Source organism: Monodelphis domestica, chromosome 3 (genome assembly GCF_027887165.1).
Source record: "Monodelphis domestica isolate mMonDom1 chromosome 3, mMonDom1.pri, whole genome shotgun sequence".
Lineage (NCBI taxonomy): Eukaryota > Metazoa > Chordata > Mammalia > Didelphimorphia > Didelphidae > Monodelphis > Monodelphis domestica.
This window is the reverse complement of record NC_077229.1, coordinates 187,987,019-188,009,167: the sequence shown is the minus strand read 5'-3', so window position 1 is coordinate 188,009,167 and position 22,149 is coordinate 187,987,019. Positions and strand designations below refer to the sequence as shown.

At 33.9% G+C, this 22,149-nt stretch overlaps 1 protein-coding gene and 1 long non-coding RNA gene across 9 annotated transcripts in view; one reads left to right on the top strand and one right to left on the bottom strand.

Annotated features, from left to right (window-relative positions):
- Positions 1–14,276, bottom strand: part of LOC103094313 (uncharacterized) — a 28,249-nt gene extending 13,973 nt beyond the window's left edge. Inside the window, exons 1-3 of one of the 2 annotated variants that reach the window (XR_008917580.1) lie at positions 14,199–14,268; positions 9,108–9,238; positions 599–724 (exon numbers count right to left, since the gene is read on the bottom strand). This is a non-coding gene — a long non-coding RNA (uncharacterized LOC103094313). Of the gene's footprint in view, positions 1–598; positions 725–9,107; positions 9,239–14,198 lie in introns of both variants that reach the window. The other variant, XR_008917581.1, reaches the window with a different exon arrangement.
- The window catches only part of CNBD1 (cyclic nucleotide binding domain containing 1), a 634,668-nt gene that overhangs the window by 118,296 nt on the left and 494,223 nt on the right, over positions 1–22,149 (top strand). The window lies entirely within an intron of this gene.

Genomic DNA, 22,149 nt, shown 5'->3' with positions numbered 1-22,149 from the left:
ATAAAGTTTCCAAGATGTGTCTTTTCTTATGGAAATTTCCAGCTATAGATTATCCTATATTTTTGGTTTACTGAGTCGTTTTGCTCTTACAACTTGTTTTGGCCTGGGACTTCTCTAGATAGTTGGCTAGGCATTCAAGAAGCCCATCATGATTCTGGAAAACTATGATGTCCTTCTGCCCTTTTGGAATGATTAGTATATGATTTTTTGGGGGTTAAATCTCTGAGTTCATCAGTATAGGTACTTCCCAGGGAGGATTACCTCCATCCACCTCGTTTACAATTTACAATCTTAGAGAGCTAGCTGAGGATGTAAGACCATACAGCCCATATGATAGAGACAAGACTGGAATCTTCTTGACTCTGAGGCTGGCCCCCTATCCACTGGGTCAATATTTTCTCTTATATGACTACACTGTTACTGTTTTTACATTAAAGATCAAATTCTCTATATAAGTTATTTTATAGGTCAGTGTATCTTTTTTTTGAACTAAAACCTTTCCCTCCTTAATAATCATCACAGATTGCCAATTTATATTTTAGACTTGTATCTTTGGTAAATTATAAACCTTGCTTCAAAGAGTAAGGTATATACTTACCATTTTTAGGAGATGGAATGACCCTGTCTTCTCTGATAAATCACAACCTGCCATAACTTGTCAGAGTCAGCACTTAAAGATCCTTGAATTTAAAAATGTGTCCCCCTAGAATATTTGGGGAAATTCCTGGTAGAATAAAAGGAACATAACTAGGGATTGTCATCTTTAAATGTTTTTTAATTTATTTTCATTTAATTCATTTTGTGAATCATTTTAATCATAATGAGTTTGATCACTAGGTTACTATGTAACTTATGGTTTTCCCCAGAAGGCTATGTTTGAAAACATGGGATTATTTTAAAGATTTTTCATTCTCCTTTACTTGCAATATTTAAACAGTTTGCATTCGCTTCCCCCCTGCAGTATTATCATTATCATAATTTGAAAAACATGTTAAAATTTTAGAAAAATACTTTTGGAAAAAGTAGTTATCAATTCACTGAGCTACAGTAAAGACTGAGAGCAGGTACATGGTTTAGACTTGCCAAATGTAACTCAAAGTTGTTTACCTCTGGAGGATAACGAAATGGCAAAGATTACAGAGTGAAAAGAAAACAAAAGGACCTCCCATGGGAAATGTCCACACAAACTCAATCAACAATATTTTGAGAATGAAACATTGATCAAATGTTTGAACCATGCTGAATGGCTTTTAGAAATGAGGAGACCAAATGGGGTTTGTGATGGCAATTGAAGCTCAGACCATTAAAACCAGAAATTCCAGACAGATCATCCTAAAGGATCAAAAACTCAACTGATCAATTAAGATTATGAAATGAAATGCTAGACATTTTTGGCTGCAAAAATGTAGTACCTCCTAAATTCTTTGTAATACAGGATCTAATGACCAGAATTGCATAAAATAAACTTTCCTTTTTATGGAAATTAATTGATGACAAGTATGACAAATAGACTTCAAAACATCCCTGGCAATTTAGTCAACAAATTGTACTGAACTGGAGCATTATCATAGACCAAGATTTTGTCCATATTCTTCCAGACATAACATTGATCCAAAATATTAAGGAGTAATGAATGTCATTTAACAAATGTGTCAATGCCAAATATTAATTATCTCCTAACTACATGAAGTAAAAGGCTTTTTAAAAAGAATTAGGAGAAATCAAATGTAGCAGAGGAAAAAAGATGAAATATATGTTATCTCTGTCATTCTGCGTACTATTGAAATTGCCCTCAATATATTTTCTTGGCACTGTTGCATATGAGTTTACATCTTCCTAGCTCTTTTCAATTACTAAAATTAAAAGATGATATTTTATCTTCTTGTTCAATAGAATCCCAAACATTAAAAATGAAAGAATTATAACGGGGTGGTTAGTTGTCCCAAAACTGTTTCTTACTCAATTCTATTGAACATGATGGTAATGATAATAACAACAATGATAATAACAACAATGATAATGATGATGTTATTGATGATGAAAATAATTATATTTTCATGCAACACAATATTTTGTGGCCATTGCAATGGTAATAACTATAAGAAAGGTGGAGCCATGAAGAAATACTCTTAAGGACTAGTATCAACTACTTGCTATGGTGCTGTTGACTTAGGAAATCTATTCAACATTTAGGGAAACAAGAAATTAGAAAGTTATATATAGGGGGTTTATAGGCAGAGGCAAGATGATGGAGAAGAATTTGGGAAAGTTTAAACCACTCTGAGAATCCTCTCCAACCAACCTTAAAAAATGCTTCAAAATGAAAAAGGACAGAGTGAAATAACCTTCTTACAGAAAATAACTTGAAAGGGAGGCACAGAGGGTCTGGTTCACTGGGATGAGGGGAGTGCAGTCCACAGCAAGGCCTCACCAATGAGTACCTGCACAAGCCAACAGTAAGCACCCCTACCCCACATTTACTGTTCCAGGTTCGGAACCTGAGTCTAAGCCAACTTTGAGACCCTGATAACCCTCCTAAGCCAACAGCAGTGCAACTCCATGTATATACCTTAAAGTTCCAAGCCCTAGAACAAGCCTGCAATGAGGTCCCAAGCCCTAACTCAGAGAGGTCCTTGGTGTTCCTGGCTGGTGAAGGCCCAGGATGAGGCTCTGAGCTTTTGCTCCAAACCAAACTAAGGCCCCAAGCCCTAGCCCAAGGTAGTAGGCTGGGCACCTAGCTGCTGCAAACCAAAGGGGAAGCCTAAAGCCCTTGCCCATGTTGGCAGAGAGAACCTAAACCCCAGTGGAAGTCAGTCCACCTGTGTATGGTCTTTGTAAGCCTAGAGCCGTGATGGCTAACATTTTAGAGACCAAAGTGCCCAAACTGTACTCTCAGAGTGCCTGTGAGCTACTTCCTTACCCCAGACAGGGGAGGGAAGAAGTACTATTATTGGGTTGCTGGGCAGATGATTTGAACAATGTCCTTAGGCATGGTGGAGAGGGGGAAGGGAGCAGCTTAAGAGAGTGACCCCTCTACCTGAGAACAGATCTCACCTTTAACATAAAGGTAAAAGTCAAGTAAAAGGCTTGGAAAATGAGCAAATATTAAAAAAATCCCTCAACATAAAAATTTTTATGGAGACAAAGAAGAACAAGTCACAGACTCAGAAGGCAACAGTGAGAGCAAAGCACCTACATGCAAAACTTCAAAGAACTCAATTATCTTACTCTTCAGTTAATCAAACAACCTCCCAGCTAGCTTTCCTGCTTCCAGGGCAATGCCTACAATTTGTGACATTCCCAGGCTAACCTTTCATATTACTTCTTTCATTCTATCAACATGTATTTATTTACTCCTCTGTTTAGGGAGAAAAATTTTTTTAAAGAGCTTTAATAGTCTTCTACACTTTGGAACTTGAGTGACCTTAGGAAAGTTACTTAACCGCTCCCTGACTCAGTTTCCTTATCTGTAAAATGAGGCTAACAATACCTATCTCACAGGGTTATATGGAGATCAAATGAGATAAAATATGAAAAACACATTGCAAACTTCAATGATATATATAAATGTTAGCCTTTATTACCAAATCAAAACTAAGGTTTATTAAGGGCTTTCTAAGCCCTCCATGTACTTCAGTACAAGTTCGGTCCTATATCTACACATATGACCTTGTCTAAATCTCTATTACTATGTTTGCTGTCCTTTGTAATTGAAGAGGACAAAAATGACAAAGTCAACAGACTTTTGACTCCCTCCTAAAATGGATTGAAATCAGGCAGAGTTGTACAAAGTCCTCAGCCTCATTGTCTCTTTTAGTATCATCAAAATTCAATGGCAAGTCAAAAATCAGGACAACTGACCATTTCCCAGGATACCATGGATGGCCTTGGTATCTTTGACAGCTGATGAAACTCTAAGCACCCCATATGTAGTTCTTGCTTCTGCTACCTTTATGATCATTGGGGGAAAATGTTTTCATCTGCCACTTCTGTCAGGGGAAGTCCATCATGGGCTATCAGTTAACCTCAACCTGGTTTGGCCTGCCTTGACTAAATGTACAAATTATAGGATTATATTAAGAGACATATGACTTTGGTAACAATAACTATAAATCATCAGGTTTTTTCTAATAGTCTGCTATAATTCCACTTTAATCCTATTCAAAGACTAGGGAATTTTGATGTAAACCATAGATAATCATGTTTTTTCTGCTCTTAATTATTTTAAGTTCTAAAGTAAGAGAAAATTCAAGGGCCCCATAAGAAGACTTCTTTCCTTGCCTACAAGGTGACCCATACTTTCCTAGGACTCAGGTGGAGAACATATTTAAATTGGGTAGGAATGGCTCCTCATCTTTCTAGCTAAGGCCAATAATCTACTGGGAAAAAAAATAAGTGTTTATATGCACAATAAAAACAAAAAAGATAAAACACCTTAATTTAGGGGCTTATGTTTAGGAACAATAACACATTTATAAACAATGTCAAGGCTTTTGGGACATTTTCTGTACAATAAATAACTCAGTGAGACAAATAGTACAAATAATATCCTTATTTTGCAGGTGAAGAAACTGAGACATCTAGTTTACTTATAGTGACTTATAAATATATAGATTATTTATGTCATAATGTACTAAGACCTCCTGACTCAAAATTTACCATTCTTTTCCCATGGCTAGGTCATAGGAACTCTGTGAACCTCACTTTTCTCAATTGCAAAATGGGGATTAAATGGTATTCCGCTCAAGGCATTGCTTTGAAACTTAAGAGAAATAATGTAGATAAAGCTCTTTGAAAATATTGAAGAGAGTTTATAATTTTGTTATTCGTATTTGTTTTTAACTTTTAAAATAAGTTTATATAGAAATGGTATTGAGTATCCTGCTTTTGTTATGTATAATATTCTTCTGAGCATAGTGACACTTGATTGAAATCTCTGCTACTGAAGAGGTAGAGGATGTGGATTGCATGTGTCTGGGAATTCTGAGCTGTATTAGAGCCCATGAATATCTGTCCTAAGTCTGATGTTAATATGGTGATCCCAGAAAACAATGGCTAACAAGGCTACCTACAGGGAGGTGAACTGCTCCCTTTAGAAATGGAAGAAGGCCAGAGCTTCTGTGTTGATGATCAGCAGTGGTCTGGTTCCTTGAGTAGCCATTGAATCTCCAACCTGAGCAAGATAGGGAGATCCAGACTAAAACGAATAACTACATAAAAGACAAACCTCACAGATTCACAAGTTAACAAAATAACAGTCCTTTGTAATTGAATTAAAGTTTTGTCATGTAAATTTATTTTCTGTAGGTTCATTGAAAGGGTCTTTAGGACAACTCTAGTAATAAACAGAATAATGGGAATGATATGGATCTCATTCTGTTCCCACAAGATTTTGATTTCTTCTATTAATTCTATATTTTGAAATATGGTATTGAAAATGTTCAGTATCAAAGATGTAAAGGGGAATCTCACCTCTAATGAAGAGAAAATTGAGGTAATCATTAAGAACTATTTTTGCCCAATTCTCTGCCAATAAACATGACAATCTAGGTGAAATGGGTGAATAGTTAAAAAAATATATATTGCCAAGATTAACAAAAGAAGAAACAGAATACTTAAATAATCCCTTCTAAGAGAAAGAAATTAAACAAGCCATCAAAGAACTTCCTAAGAAAAAATCCCCAAAATGGATTCACAAGTGAATTCTATCAAACATTTAAAGAACAATTAATCCCAATACTATGCAAATTATTGGACAAAATAAGCAAAGAAGGAATCTTAACAAATTTTTTATGACACAAATGTGGTATTGATTCCAAAGCCAGGTAGACCAAAACCAGAGAAAGAAAACTGCAAACTAATCTCCTTAGTGAACATAGATGCAAAAATCTTAAATAGAATACTTGTAAAAAGATTCCAGCAAGTTATTTTGAGGATTATTCACTTTGATCCAGTGAGCTTTATACTAGAAATGGAAGGATGGTTTAATATCACATAATTGACCATATCAATAATCAAATCAACAGAAATTACATGATTATCTCAACAGATGAAGAAAAGGTCTTTGACAAAATACAACACCCATTCCTATAGAAAACTCTAGAAAGTATAGGAATAGAAGGGCCTTTCCTTAATAAACAGTATATATTTAAAACTGACAGCAAGTATCATCTACAATGGAGACTAATTAGAAGCATTCCCAATAAGATCAAGAGTGAAGCAAGGATACCCATTATCACCTCTATTATTTAATATTGCACTAGAAATGATAGCGGTAGCAATTAGAGAAGAAAAAGAAGTTGAAAATAATAAAATAGGCAATGAGGAGACCAAGCTATCACTCTTTGCAGATGATATGGTGGTCTACTGAAAGAATCTTAGAGAATCAATTCAACTGCTAGTGGAAATAATCAACAATAATAAAATATTCCAAATAAATGAATAATTTTAAAAAGGAAGGAAGCATAAAAAGTTTTGCTAAAAGGAACAGCTGGGTAGCTCAGTGGATTGAGAGCCAGGCCTAGAGATGGGAGGTCCTAGGTTCAAATCTGGCCTCAGATACTTCCCAGCTGTGTGACCCTGGGCAAGTTACTTGACCCCCATTGCCTAGCCCCTACTACTATTCTGCCGTGGAGCCAATACACAGTATTGACTCTAAGACAGAAGGTAAGGGTTAAAAAAAAAAAAAAGTTTTGCTAAAAGTAAAAAATAAAAAGGAAAATGTTCACAATTTTTTTTTGTATTAGTATTATGTCTGAGTAACTGTGGGTAAAAATTCCTTTTGTGATTATGGTACAGTTCTAATATAATTTATCTATTGAAATTTCAAGGATATTGGAAGTCCATAATAATAGGATGGGGATTTTATATGTTTAGTTTATGAAAACAAATTAGAGTTGTTATAGTGTTAGCTACTATTTAAGATTGTAGCCTTCTTATGTATAATCCTAGCTTGTGGGTCATGAATTCAGTAGGTACCAAATTTTTGCAGCCTGTCATGAGATATTTTAAGTTTTTAATATCTCCTTCAACAGTATGCATTAAATAAGTGTTTTGTGTTAAATACAACCCATCTCTAATATGTAATCTTGGATTACCACCACAAACCCATTTGTTTTTAATTAGTAAATCCACATGATACAACAATTTTTACTAATTTATTTACATATTACTGGTTGAATTCATGTGGTTGTTTTCCATAAAGGGCTTTTTATTCTGCTTTTGGTTCTTATTTTTTTTTTATAGACTCCAAATTGAGGCAAACTATTTTTGATAATTCCAGGAACAAGTCATGCCCTATTGATCAGCACTTGACTGATATTAAACATCTTTGAACAAGTTAATTTGCTGTTTGTCTCTCTTACTTTGAAGGAAGGACCTACCAGAGTTTATTCTCTAAGCCATAGCAGAGCAATTGGGAAATCATATTTATGTCCAAATCATGGTAGGACATTGAAAAAGAACCTGAGTGAAGAGAAGAGATAAACATACAAAGAAAAACACAAGCTAATATTTGATGGTGGGGATGAATTGGACATTGTGCAAAAGAGCTAAAAGTATATAAGCTGAATTAGAGAAATTGGTCAGAGGTATAGTTGAAACTAAAATTCAATTAAAGATTGAATAAGAATGAAGAGAGAAAGAGGGTATTAGTGGAGTTAATGCTGCCAGCGCGGGCTAGAAAAATACCTTTTTCTTAAGAGAGGATGTAGTAATGATTAGATATAAAGAAAAAATAGCTCGCCCATGGTCCTTCTAAAAGCATTTTCCTATCAATTTGCCATTGTTCAGAATCAACCATTCCACTCTTATTACATACTTATTATGCACCAGACACTGAAGCTATATTATAATATTTTAAAACTATGGACATCTAAAATATTATTGATTCATTTTAGATAGTCTTAATTCCTGATTTTAATTTAAAAACCTTGGAGAAAAGGTACCTCCAAAAAATAAAAAAAAAGAATGAGAAAAAAAACCCATCACCATAGAAAAAGGGAGTGACGCTTTTGTGTTTGTATTGGTTCCTTAGAATCATTATCCTTTTTTTTTCCCCACAAACTTAATCAAAACTAAAAATTAGCAATAAGGAAACAATCTTCTTTATTTCTATAGGGATTTTAATGTTTAAGTATGAATCCATGGAGTCCCTGTTCATTATTGTATGGTGTTTCCATTTTATAATTTAATCCAAGATCTAATTATGATACATAGGAGGTCATTAAAATATATATTAGCTTAATAAACTTAACTAGCATGACTCCTGCTGGACCAAATTTAATAGAAAAATCTTCATTTCCCTGCAGGGCCTTTCAGTCTTTACTTTAGGTTTTCAATGGTTTTAAATGTGGGTTATTATTATTTATGTTGCACAAAGAGCAGGGACTGGGTCAAGCAGTGTCCCTGGGAGCCTTCAAATTAACAGGACAAGTGGTGCCCAGCAGTCAGACATCATCTGCAGAAGAGATAGAGTTTGTTGGAGCTAGAAGGCTTATTGGAATAAAGTTTACAGTTAGGTATTTTTTCCCTGTGAAAATGGGAAAGAAGGACAAAGTTTGCTCATTATTTTGTATTCTTCCATTTATAACCTGAGTACTGTTAAAGAAATACAAAATTTGTAAAAATCAAAAATGGGAGAAATATCAATCAGCAGAACAGCCTATGGAATGGAGAGAATAAGCCGACATAAAAGAATACTTGAGGAATGATATGGAAAGCAGGAGATTGTTAGCTCTTGTTAAGAGAATAAAAATTCCATTATTTTATTTAATACATTTGAGAGAGTTCAATTCAATATGCATTTATTAAGTACTGATGATGTGCTATCTACTTACTCTTCTTACCCTTAGGGAATATGCAATATTCTATTGGACCCCAAGGAATAGCAAGTATATTTATATCTGACATACATATCCATGTAGTCCAATCTACACCTCAACGAGAATCCTTGTTATAATGTACCAGACAACTAAAGCTATGACTTCCACTAGACGATCATCAGTAATTGGAAACATACTACCTCTCTAAGCAACACATTTTAATATCGAACATCTCAAATTATTGGGGGAAGGTTCCTTATTCTCTTAAATTGAGTTAGAATTTACCTTTCTGTCTTTTAAAAATCCATTTTCTTAATTCTGTTCTTCAGGACCAAGGCAAACATGTCTTATTCTTCTTCCACATGATACCTTATTAAAATCTTTAAGACCATGATCATGTGGCTTTTAACTTCATTCTACCAGATAAAACATCAATATTTTTTCAAACAATCTTCCTGTTGAGTTCATTCTCCTTCTTACCTGCCCTTTTTTGGATATACCTCATCTTTTAATTATATTTTCTAAAATGTGATCCTACTGAAACCAAACTCAATATTAATAATATAATTTATATGGCACATTAAGCTTTAGCTTACTTTATCTAGACAACAGCCTCATAAAACAGGCACTTTCAATATCATTATTTTATAGATTAGGAAACTGAGGTAGATGGAGTTTATTGACTATTCTTGGGTCACACAGCTAGTAAGTGTCTGAAGTTGGATTTGAACTCAGTCTCCCTGACTCTAGGTCCAGTCCTCTATATACTCTATCTATCTGATTTTATATTATATATTTTGAATTAGCATATTATTTATATATTAATTAGCATATGCATATTATATATTAGCATATTTATATCTATATATTATATATATCCCCACCATCAAATATTAGCTTGTGTTTTTCTTTGCCTGTTTAATCTCTTTTCTTCATTCAGGTTCTTTTTCAATGTCCTACCATGATTTGGACATTAATATGATTTCCCAATTGCTGTGCTATGGCTTAGGGAATATATATAACATTAAATAAATATTATAATATGTAATCTGATAGATGGAGTATATAGAGGGCTGGACCTCTTTCTCTCTCTCTCTCTCTCTCTCTCTCTCTCTCTCTCTCTAAACACACACACACACACACACACACACATCCTGATTGGGGCATTGTACAATTAGAGTATTTCTCACATTTATGTTATTCTCTTAGAGTATTTCTCACATTTATGTTATTCTCTTAGGTAGTTAAAGACTATATTAACTTTTGTGGATGCCACTGCCAATACATAATGAACTTGTAATCTACCAAAACCCATGTAACAATAGTAAACTAGACTATTTGTCTTGCCATGTTTTATCATCATGTAATTACATGGAGAAATTTTGAACCCATTATCTACTTTTATTTTGTGTATAATATTCTATTAAAATTGTTCCAATATCCTAACCTTTACCTCTTGGAATATACAACACCTTGACACTGGAGGAGCCATATTTTTTATTGCTATGCATAATTTTATTTGTGTTATGCCATTATGCTTCAGAAATTCACTAAAAGATTTGTGTTTAGCTGTACATTATTTCTATGTTGCATGGCATATTGTTTCTTAAGTTTGCCAATTACTCCCATCATGGTGTCTATTTTGGAAAATATTTTCTATCCATTCTAGTACACTTCATACCCAGAAAAACTCTGAGGATACATGTATTACATGCTACATTATTTGGACCATATACTATTATCATCCTTTTAAAATCAATAATTTATAATAAAGTCTAATTGCTTTAAATATCAGGTGGAAATGAGGTTTGGAATCTTTTGGGTTATTACAATGAAGCACATAAAAACTAGAACTGATTTATGTAGTACATGGGAAAAAGTTTTGTAGGGAGATATACTTTATTACATTTATTTGTCACTAGTGAATATAATTTTCCATAAAAGTCTTAATCTATGTCCTATTTTGGTATAATGTATAGGCAGATGTTCACAGAACATGTTCCATCACATCCTAGAATGAACATTACAATTAGGGATAGAGTACTGGGTTTGGCATCAGAGGACCTGGGTTCTAATCTCCTCCCCATTTACTACCTACATGCCTTCTACTAACTGTCTACATTACCCAAACTGATCCTCAGTTTCTTTATTTATAAGATATTTCATGTTTTCTTCTTTTTTATTATTTTAATTTTGTTTCATTGTTTTTTGATTTCTCATGAAATTATGAGTTTCTAGTTGCTCAGTTCTAATTTTTAAGGCCTGATTTTCTTCCATCAGCTTTTGGTTCTCCTTTTTCATTTCTTCTTGAATTCCTTTCATTTCTCTTCCCCACTTTTTCTCTGCCTCCCTTAATTGGTTTTTGTAATACTTTTGAGGTCTTACAGATTCTATGCCCAATCCATATTTCTCTTTTGGACTTTTCATGTGTTTGCTTTGTTTTCACTGCCCCCTTCTCTGTGTATCTTGCTCTTTGTCTCCATAAAATTTCTTTAGTGTTAGGTGCTTTTCTTGTTTGTTTGTTCATTTTTCCTACCTAGCCTATAGGTAGGCTCTGTTTTCTGGGAGGTTAGAGTATCCTCTTAAGCTTCAGTTCTTCCTTGATACTACCCTTAGCTTTTTTTCCCTGGGTTTCTGCCAGTTTTAGTTTTTCTAATATGATATAATAGACTGAGGACTGAGAGATTTGAGAGCCCCCTCCCACTGTTGATTTAATTAACCCTTGAGATCCTGATAGCTTAAAGACTTGCCTCAGGCTTGGGCTTAAGCTTTTGGTCTTACTCTGAGCTTTATCAGGTCAAGAACTTCTCAAATTCTAGCCTCAGGCTTAGATATAATTTTTTTTTTGGGTCTCACTGAATACTTAATCCAATCAGGCACATAGTTGATTGCTCTGTCCTGGAGATCTGCCCTGAGCTTTTGGCAAAAAGATCCGGACCCACTTTTAGTCTACCAACTACCCCAAACTGGGATCTATATCCTTACCCCAAGTCCAGACTGGGACTCCTGGCTTTGCTTTGGGCCCACATGGATTGGTCCACTTCAGAACAGACTGCCTTGGGCTGGGATTTTGGATTTGCAAACAGGTTTAGATTTTGTAATCTATTGGCTCAACCAGGGTCTCAGCATCTGGATGTTGGTTTGGGCTTAGGTTCCAAATCTGGAAAAGCAGATGTGGAGTGTTGGTGTGTGGCTTGCTCCTCACTCCTTGCTATAGTCTCCTGCTAACTGTGTTCCTCTCTCACCCCAGTGCCCCAGATGTTCTCTGCTTACCTTTTGGGTTTTTCTTTTCATGAAAGTTCTTTCACTGTCTCCTAGGTGGTTCTTTCTCTCCTGTATTTGTTTTGCGGTGTTATTTTAATATTGGCTGGAGGGGATTCTCACTCATGGTGACCTTGAGCTTCTCTGCTTTACTCCCCCCCATCTTGGTTCTGCCTGGGAACTGGTTGAGTTCCTTCATTTATAATATGAAAACGTTAGACTTGATGGCCTTTATGGTTTCTTTCATCTCTAAAGATATTGTTACTGGCCCATTCCCTAAGAGAAATAAGAAGGGCAAATAGCGTTATCTGTCCCAAGGTGAGACAAGATCCCCAGATCTTTTTCTATGTATGTCTGTGATATGAAGGTGGCCCTGGATTCTTTAGGGATATGCTAGCTTTACATTTTTTGGAAAGGCTTACCTGCATGGAAATGGATTTTTATGGGCCATAAGAGTTTGAAGAAGGTCATCAATGGAAGGTTGGTCACCAACTTATTTGATCTCAACATTTAATGATGACTCTTTAATAAGGTGCAGATGGGATGTGTCTATGCTTATGTTGTTGGAGAGAGTAAATGCCCATACAAATGAAATCATGGGTCCTTGAAGTATTGAGTAGAAAACAGTAAAAAGCAATAAAAATAATAGAGTGCTGAGAATATGAGAATATTAGAATGCTAGTAGATTCAGAAAACTAAAAAAATTCTTTTGTCTTTATGTATGGTTTTAGTGATGATATAAAAATGGTTAAACAACAACAAAATTCACACTTTGGATTTTAAAAATCATTTTCAGAAAGGAATTTAGGACTTTCACCATATATGTTTATATCTTTATAATCCAGCTCTTAACAATAAAAGAGATTATGTTTTTGAGGGCTCTCCTTTTCTGATTTTTGTCCCCTGCCTCCTTTTGCTTATTTTCCAGAAAATGTATTACATGAGTGGCTTCCCCAAGATAATGCTTTTAGTTGCCTAGCAATTATTTTCCTGGTGACTGATCAGGTGAAAATAAATGTCCAAATAAGTTGTCAGTATTAATCTCCAAAAATGATTGTATTTTCTAGTATACTTTAATGTAAAGAAAAATACTATTTTTCTTCTTGAGTATCCACACAACCCATTCTTAGATGATATTTTAAGCTGAGGCAGCTTTGGACTAGTGATAACTTTGATAGTTGGAATTACTCAGCTAGTTGTGAGGCCTCTCATCTATGCAGTGAAGCTAAAGAAAAATATTCTATGTGAACTCTAGTTAACAAGTCAGAGGATTATTAGATTATTAGAATGTAAGGAACAACAGAATGTCCATAAATTTGTTTAAAAATTATGACTGAATCTATATAATTGATTTTTCTTTGTAATCTTATGCATTTAAGACTATCTTGAGAAGAGAGCTTTTACCAAATTGTTCAGATCTATGATGAGCTTGAAATTCCCTTGATAGGAAAAAGAGAACTGGATTTGGCATTGGGGACCTGGGCCTTCTACTTTTTTTCCTGTATAAGCCTACAAGTCCTTCATTTCTCTGGGCCTTGGTTTTCATCATGTATAAAATGAGAGTATTGGACCAGATGACCTCTAAGATTCCTTCCTCTAAATCTCTGATCCTATTAAATTTCTGTGAGAAATGAAAGTTAAAGATAATTTCTGGCTGGAATAATGAGAGAAACCTTCATGGAGGAGAAGGTGAACTTATACCATGTCTCAAAGGGAAAACAAGATTTCAGCAAATGTAACTGAGGAATGGACAGGTAGGCAGTGGATAAAATGCCTGTCCTGGAGTCAGGAAGACTCATAGTCCTGAGTTCAAACCAGGCCTTTGAAACTTTCTAGTTATGTGACCCAAGGAAAGTAATTTAACATGTATGCCTTAGTTTTTTCTTCTGCAAAATAAGCGGAAGAAAGAAATGGCAAACTACTCTAGTACCTTTTCAAAGAAAGACACAAATGGGGTAATGAAGAGGTAGACATGACTGAAAATTCCTGAACAAAAACAACAAAATTATTCTAGGAAGACCTTTTAGCACTGAATTTAAGGTTGATAAGAGATTGATTGAGATATGATCTCTCCTAGGTAAGGAATCAATGGCATATTAGTGGTTTTGATCTCACCTTTAGGACGTTTTTGAGGAAAAGAATGTCATGGCCATAGCATGTATCTTGAATTTTGGCTTCATAGAACATTAGAACTGGAAATGACATAAGAAACCACTGAATTCTAAACTCTTCATTATGATGGAGATGTAAACAGAGTGCTAGAGAGGAGAAAGAATTTATCTAGGGTAATATTATTCTTTGATGGCAAAACTGCAATGAGAATTGAAGTCTTAACATTTCTTGTAAGAAAATATTATCAGTTAAAATAACAAAAAAATTTCAATTTTTAATTTTACCAAGAACTTTCTCCACACTGAAATTATTATCTGCTAGGAAATATAAAGTACAAGAATAATTTATCCACATTTTGCAGATGAGGAAACTAATTTGCATGGAAGTAAAATGATTTATGAAAAGTCAGGAAGCCAGTAAGTAGTGAAACAAGGAATCAAGTCCAGGTGTCTAGTCTTCCATCTGGCCCACTTTCCTTAATTCTATGCTGCTTAGATAAACATTTCTTGGATGTAACTTTGAATAACAAACCAATGATCATTTATTGTCCATGTTGGCATCTCTACTGATATTTTTACCTAATTATAGCAAGAGGACTTGTGGAGAAAAAAATCAAGTCTCCTGACCCCTATATTGCTTCATCTATATCTAATTTTGTGGCTGGTAAATCAAAGTCTGGGACTTGCTCCACATGTAAGTTAAATTTATTTCATTTTATTTTATTAAACCCTTTGCCTTCTAGTTTAGAATTGCTATGAAATATCAGTTCCAAGGCAGAAGAGTAGCAAGGAGAAGGCAATTGGAGCTGTGACTTGTGTTTGGTCATATAGCTATAAGTGTCTGAGGTCATATTTGAACCCAGAACCTCCCATCTCTTGGACTGGATATCCATTAAGCCACCTAGTTTCTCTTTACAACTCTCTATCATTTTCTTTGCTTTAAAAGATTAAAACATTTGACTCTCTGAGCATTGATAATGAAAAGAAAACTCTAGATATGCTTAAATCTATCCTGTAGTGTTAGAACATGAAAACAACGTGAACACCAACCAAAGAATGATAGAACTTCTCTATGGTATTCCTCCTAAATCTGATTAATGTTGGATAGCATGCAAAATTCAATGCATCTAACTCAGAATTATTTCAAAGGTGTAAATAAATATAGCAATACCTTCTTTCTCATCATAATGGCTTTTTATTGAATAGGAAATATAGAATGTTATGGCTCTGGATTTGCAAAGAAACACAAATTAGTTGAAGAGATGGGTCACATTTAAAAAAATAAATTCAATAAAATAATATAATCTTAGAGTTGGATGGAATTCAAGGGTAATTGATTCTAACTCCCCCTCCTTACCTTTCATCAGGAATCTCTCTCTATGATAATAGCCATTTTACAAGGTAACAATAATGCTTAAATTCAGGTTATGGAAGTACATGTTTGTGCCTAATTGAAGTCTAAACTCTCATTAATATCAATTGAACAAAATCTTTTCAAAATGTTTTTAGCAGTACTAGGAAAGTCCACTTGAACTTTCATATGGCCCAACTGATTAATTCTGATTATTCATGATTTTTTAGAATTAGATTTCTTCATTAATTTCTTTTTTTTTCCTTTTAAAAAAAGATATTTCTGAGAAGGAATGAATGAAAAAAAAATTTGCTAAGGGTTTATGATGTGCCAAGGGGAAGATAAGATGGATATTTGGGGACATTCATCCCAACTTTTCTAATGTGGGAACTAGCACTGGATTTTGTATTAATCTAGCAACTTTACTTTAGGAGGCTATATAGACCTTAATTTTTCATTTCGAGGCAAATTAATGTATGCACATGACCTTTTCTCCTTTGTGGTTCCATATCTCTTCAGTTCTGCACCAATGATCATACTTTTTTATGTATTTGGAAATTAGTGCTTCCATTAACATGTTACACCAATTCATACTCATAATTCAAATCTTCTGCTTGCTTCTTTTACTCCATGACCAAGGAGCGGAAGTGTCAACCTTGCCCTCTCTTTAAGTGGTGAATTTTCCATTTTCTTTGACAAATCCAAGTATCTTTGCCACCTTCCTTTGTTGATTGATGACTTCGTAACATGTAAAGAAAATTTGCCTTTAACTTTACATTCCTTGTCCTTGTGAAGGAAAGATTTCATCACCTGTTGCTGTACTTCAATTAAATGAATAATCCATGGATTCATTCCTTACATAATTTATTTTGATTGCTTCCTTAAATATATTTTCCCTTAAGTAGTCAGAAAACTCCTTAGAAGCTAGAGAATAAGAGAATAAATACATTAAAGAAGGAAATGTAAAAGGAAATGCTTTGTGAACCATAAAGTGCTTTATGAATATATGTGATTATTGTTATCATACAAAATTGACTTTAACTCTTCATTTTTAATTTCTTCACAATAAGAGGTGAAAGACAACCAAGAGGATTACCATTTTGTTCTTATTAAAATTGCAAAAATTATTAGAAAGATGACATCATTTTGCCCTTTGTGTTTGTTAAGAAAATCTATTATGAATAATCACTCAACTGGAAATATGTATTATTTGTTCTAAGTTCCTGGAGCAGGGTGACTGATACATATATGTTTATATATAATGTTGACATATAAATGTATTTACATGCATATTTATACATATGAAGTAAAAGGTATGAGACAGAAAGAAAACTTCATAAATCAAATACTTTTCCTATATTCTCAGGTTGTTTAAATTTAAATGGATTTAAAAAATCAAACAGATTTGACTTCTTACATTAAACTTTTAGGATCACTTATCAAGTTCACTGTAATTCTAATATTCTACAAAATGGAGGGAAGATAGTTTTGTTTTACCACCTACTTGAAATTCACATCATTTGTTTCAATGTTTTTTAAAAAATGTAAATTCAAGACTAATATAATGGGTTGTTATGAGTCCTAGATTAGCTCTCAGGTTAATTGTCACAAAGTGTCTTTTGTTATATTCATTTGAATATATTTACATATCTTGATTTACATATTGCTTGATCTCTTTCTCTTTTGGCTATTCTACCTTCTGTTCTTTCATTTATAAACTTCTGTTCAGTTTTCAAAAAATCCTTTATGGAGACACCTGGAGGTGAATGTCACTATGTTGGTGTTTCTCTGATGTTTTACACAGTAATTGTTTTTCTTCACCATGAGCACTTTTATTTTTTCTTATGTCTTAGAAGTCATTCTTGCAATATTTATCCAGGATGATTTTGCTATCTGCTATGGCAGGGGTTTTTGTTGTGTGTGTGCTCAGTGTTGACAAGTCAAATGTTTCCTAGCATCAAAGTTCCTGCAGAGCTAAATGCTTTGCCAGAATTAAAAAGTCTGGGAGGAATAGTGAGGCTCATCAGGGAGTTAGCCTGATGCATGAAAAACCCACAGGAAATAGAATTGTACTAAAGGAAAAAAAGAAACTGAGAGTAGAGCAATTTAGAACTGTGCTAGTACCCACGTGGCACAATTAGCTTATGTGGGGCATCAGCAGTTTCTTTGACTAATTTGGCAAGTAGATGTCCATTGAAAAAAATTCTAAATAAATGAAATAACCCCTTTTTCTTGTAAAAAACTAGTTGCTTTTTTAATTAAAAGAAAGGGGTTTATTCAGATAATTAGACTCTTTTGTCATATGAAATAACTTTAAATCATTTTTATACCTGGTATTCTTTTGAAAAAATAAATATTGTAAACCAAATAAATCCTTAGGGTTTTAAAAGATCTTTGGGTCTCTTCTCACCTCCCTGCCAACCCCTTAAAAAAGATCTTCAAATCCTCATAGAATTTGTAAATGTCTAGTTCAATTTTTGGATTAAGCTCTTTAATCCAAAGTACATTATTAGAATGTAGAGTCCTGAAGGACCGAGGTTTAATGTTCTGTATACCATATGTCATAATGTGGGTCCTTGAAATACTAATTATCATTCCCAATTGATCTTTATCATTGAAAAGCACTTGTATTAATTATTGTGTTTTATGTGATATTGGGCTCTGTACAAGATGAATTAATAATTACTAACATCTGGGAGCTTATATTCTATTCTGATGGCAAATTAAATTGAAATTAGTTTATCTCCTTAATTTTTTATGATAGTTATAAAGCTCACAGTTTTATAGTGTTTTATGATTTACTAAGTACTTTCCTCCCAAATGGCTTATGAGGTAAGGAGTCTGAGGAGAGCTGGAAAGGACCTTAGAAATCATCTGGATCATAGATTTATTTTTCAAAAGCAGAAACTGAGGCTTTGGAAAAAGTTAAGTCCTTTGCATATTATTACAAAGTGACACCAGGATTGAAACTTACATTTTATTTCTGTGTTTTATTTTTCCAAAAATATTCCCATTCTTCAAAACCCAATTTACAATCTTTACCTTCTTTATTAATTTTTATCCCCGAAGTCATATAACTACATTTTATAATAATCTGTGCATACATTAGGGCATGTTAATTACTTTCAAATTATATTGTATCCTTATCTCATTTCTCCATTGAGCTTATAAGCTAATTGAAGAAAGGTACCATTCTTTCAACGATCATCTTTGGCATATATTTCTTTTAAGTAGAATAGCTAGTTGTCTCTCTCCCCCCCACCATCTTGCAGAATGCTGGGCACATAGTCATAAGAACAGCATGACTTTGTATTCTGTAACATAGACTTTGAGAGCCAATGGTCACCTCAGGAACATAAAGAGACATCATTATGAGCATTTGTTGGATGTGAAGAAATAATACTGAAAAATAAAGAATATGTATTCAATTCAATTACGTTGTATTCAACACACACATCTTGAATATATGGTTAGCACTGTGATGGGCACAAATTTTTGCTTATCCTTTTATACATCTGTAGTATTTTTCTATCATTTGGACCACCACAAGATACCAATGACATCAGTAGATTTAATGCTGCCAATAAATCTGTCTCTGTAAAATAAACTTGGATAGACTTTTGGTAGATTCTTCTGCTGAAAAGCCTGTCATTGTGAAATCAACTAGTAAAGGATTCATTCAAATACTTTACCTTTCCATGGGCCTTCATATAAATTGTCAGACTTAACGCAACCAAGTGAGAGAGGTAGTAAAGTCCCCATTTGGTAAATTAAATGGCTGAAACTCAGGAAATACCTTGTCTAAAGCCCTTTAAGCTATTAAGTGATGGCCACAAAACTTGAACCCTAGGCTTCTGACTTTTTTTGGAGTAGGGAGTGGAGCTGAAGTAGAAGAGATCTACCCAATATTTGATTTTTAGTCACTATGCTTTTATCCCTATTGCATTTAATTAGTCATATTGAAAATTCTAACATTCTAAGCAAATACACTACATGGTATTCAAGAGTCTAATTTAAAGATTATGCAAATATTCAAACTATCTGTGTGTCTCTGTGCACACAAATGCATGGTGAATGTCATTGGTGTGGCTTCCAAGGATCTATACCCATGCTTTAATTATTGAGTCAATAAGCATTTGTTAAATATTTACTGTATATCAGACACTATGTTAACTGCTGGGGATATCAAGAAAGGCAAAAGCACATTCCCTGCTATCAAAGAAGTCACATACTAATGGAGGAGACGACAACCAGTGGTGGTAATTTCAGAGGAAAGGCATTGGTTTGAGGGTCCCAGGACAGACTTCTTGCAGAAGGTAGGCTTTTAGCTGTTTCAAAAGAAGCCAGGAAATGAAGGGGAGGAAGGGGAAATTCTAGATATGGGAGACTTGTGTAAACTTAGGAATTTGGGGGAGCCTAGTATTACAGAGTAATAGAATATTTAGAAGGGAGTAAAGTAATGAGATTGGAAAGGTAGCAAAGGGCTAATGGCAGTAATTCCCACTTTGGGAACCCCATCAACTGTTTTAATAGATAATGGTTCAACCTTGGAATCAGGAAGACATTGTTGGTTCAAGCTCTGCCTTATAAATTCTAGGATTTTGGGAAAGTCACTTGGCTTTCAATGTCCCCCAGAAACTCTTGAAAAAAATATACATCAAATTAATAATATTCTGTGCTGTATCACAGGATAACCTAATTTTAATTCAGCTTATGGTTTGATCCTTAATTTTAAGATGATGAGATTGAAATATATGCATATCACAACTGAACTGGACTATTTTTTGGTGGCAATATAAATGTTTCAGTCAAATAGAGGGAAAAGTTTCCTTTTTGTAAATTGATACTAGGGATTGCTTAAGCATATGAAAACCCTGCCACTGGGGAGAGCTAGTGATCTCCTTATAGTTCTCAAAGGAAATTATCAGAAAAACCTACAATCTGGAAAGGTAAGAGACTTCTGGAGTGCCTTGATTCTAACCCCCATCCCCACAATCTTTGATTTAAAAAAAAAAATCTAATTTGTTTATATAAGAATCATCATATTATCAGCATTTTCATTTAGAACATTTTACTAGTTCTTGACCTTGAATTACTCACTTAATCTCTCTTAAATTCAGTTTTTTCCCCTATAAAATGAAGGGGGTTGAGTAGGGGATCTCTTAAGTTCCCTTCTAGCCCAGAAACCTTACAGCTCTTACGTCAAATGATTTAAACTTTCATTTCTGTTTCGTGGAACATGAGGACAGGACAGCTTTTTGACTGAGAAAAAAAAAAGAAAATAAAGCATTTCAAGAGGGCCATATCATCCTATTCTCTGATTTTTTAAGAGATAAAATACTAGATCTTTCCAGTTTGTTTCAGGACACTAATTTAAGGAATAAACATGAAATACAAACTGTTTTCACAGAAGACTAATTGAAACTGCAGAGATAAACAATGTTAGAAGAATAGCTCAGATAATTGACACTGAAAATAATTGTTCACGGAATAATTTGGGCTTGAAGAAGAACAAGGATTAATTGTAGTAAAGGACAGCTAACTAACATTTGTGATTTTCCTTTGCATTTACTATGACTTTTTATTTTCACCATCCAGTCATGACAGAACATAAAGGAAACCTATAAAACTCAAGTCACGGCCAAGTCTGTCATTTGACAAGTTCATTGAGGTTTAGGATTATGAGGCAAAGAGAGCAATGATTGAGGAGACCATCTACTAAAAATTACCAAGCAGGTCTTGAAAAAAAGTCTTCTTTCTAATGAAAGTCAGAAATTTGTTATTTAGTCTAACAGCAGAAATCTTTGGTTGTAGAAATGTTAGCAATTATTTTTTACATTATGACTACAGTTAAAAGGAAACTTTAGATATGATCTTCTTTTCAGTCCTATCCAATTCTAAGAACTTACAATTGCCCTTTGTCTCAAACACTTTTAGAAATGTTCAGTATGTTTCTCTTTCATTTTGTGTTAAGGATCAAGTGCTTTTATTCCTCTTAAATGTGAACATGTTGTTTGAATGGCATGGAACTAAGATATACAAGAAGATACTTTTAACCTTTGAATGGAAATGGCATTGCCTTTAAGTTTCAGAATATAAGAAATTTTCATTTGTATCCTCCCTCCTCCTTATTCATAAGAATTTTGGCCAACAGCAGAGATTTTCACAGAAATATAGAAGCTTCCAGTGTGATGTGCTTCAGAGACCTTGTAGAATAACTCATGTTCCAAACAAGAGTCCACTCTACAACGAATCTGATAAGAGATGATCCAAGCTTCATTTGAAGATCTTCAATAATGGAGAACTTGCTACCATGGATAACAGATTATTCAAATGATAAAAAACCAAAACAAAACAGAAATAAGGATCAATTTTTTATTACCCTTCCATAACATGCAGAAAAGATTTCCTCATTTTATTACTCTTGGGAAAACAATTATTTTCCAATAGAAAAACATATCTATTTTAGCATAGGAATAATTTTTACACTTATTTTTGTGTTTCAATGGCATTTTATGGGTGTTGTGGGCTTTTTTCCTGGGAATATAAATTAAAAAGAGGTTATTGATTGAAAACATCTTCATCAGCCCATTTAATTTGTATA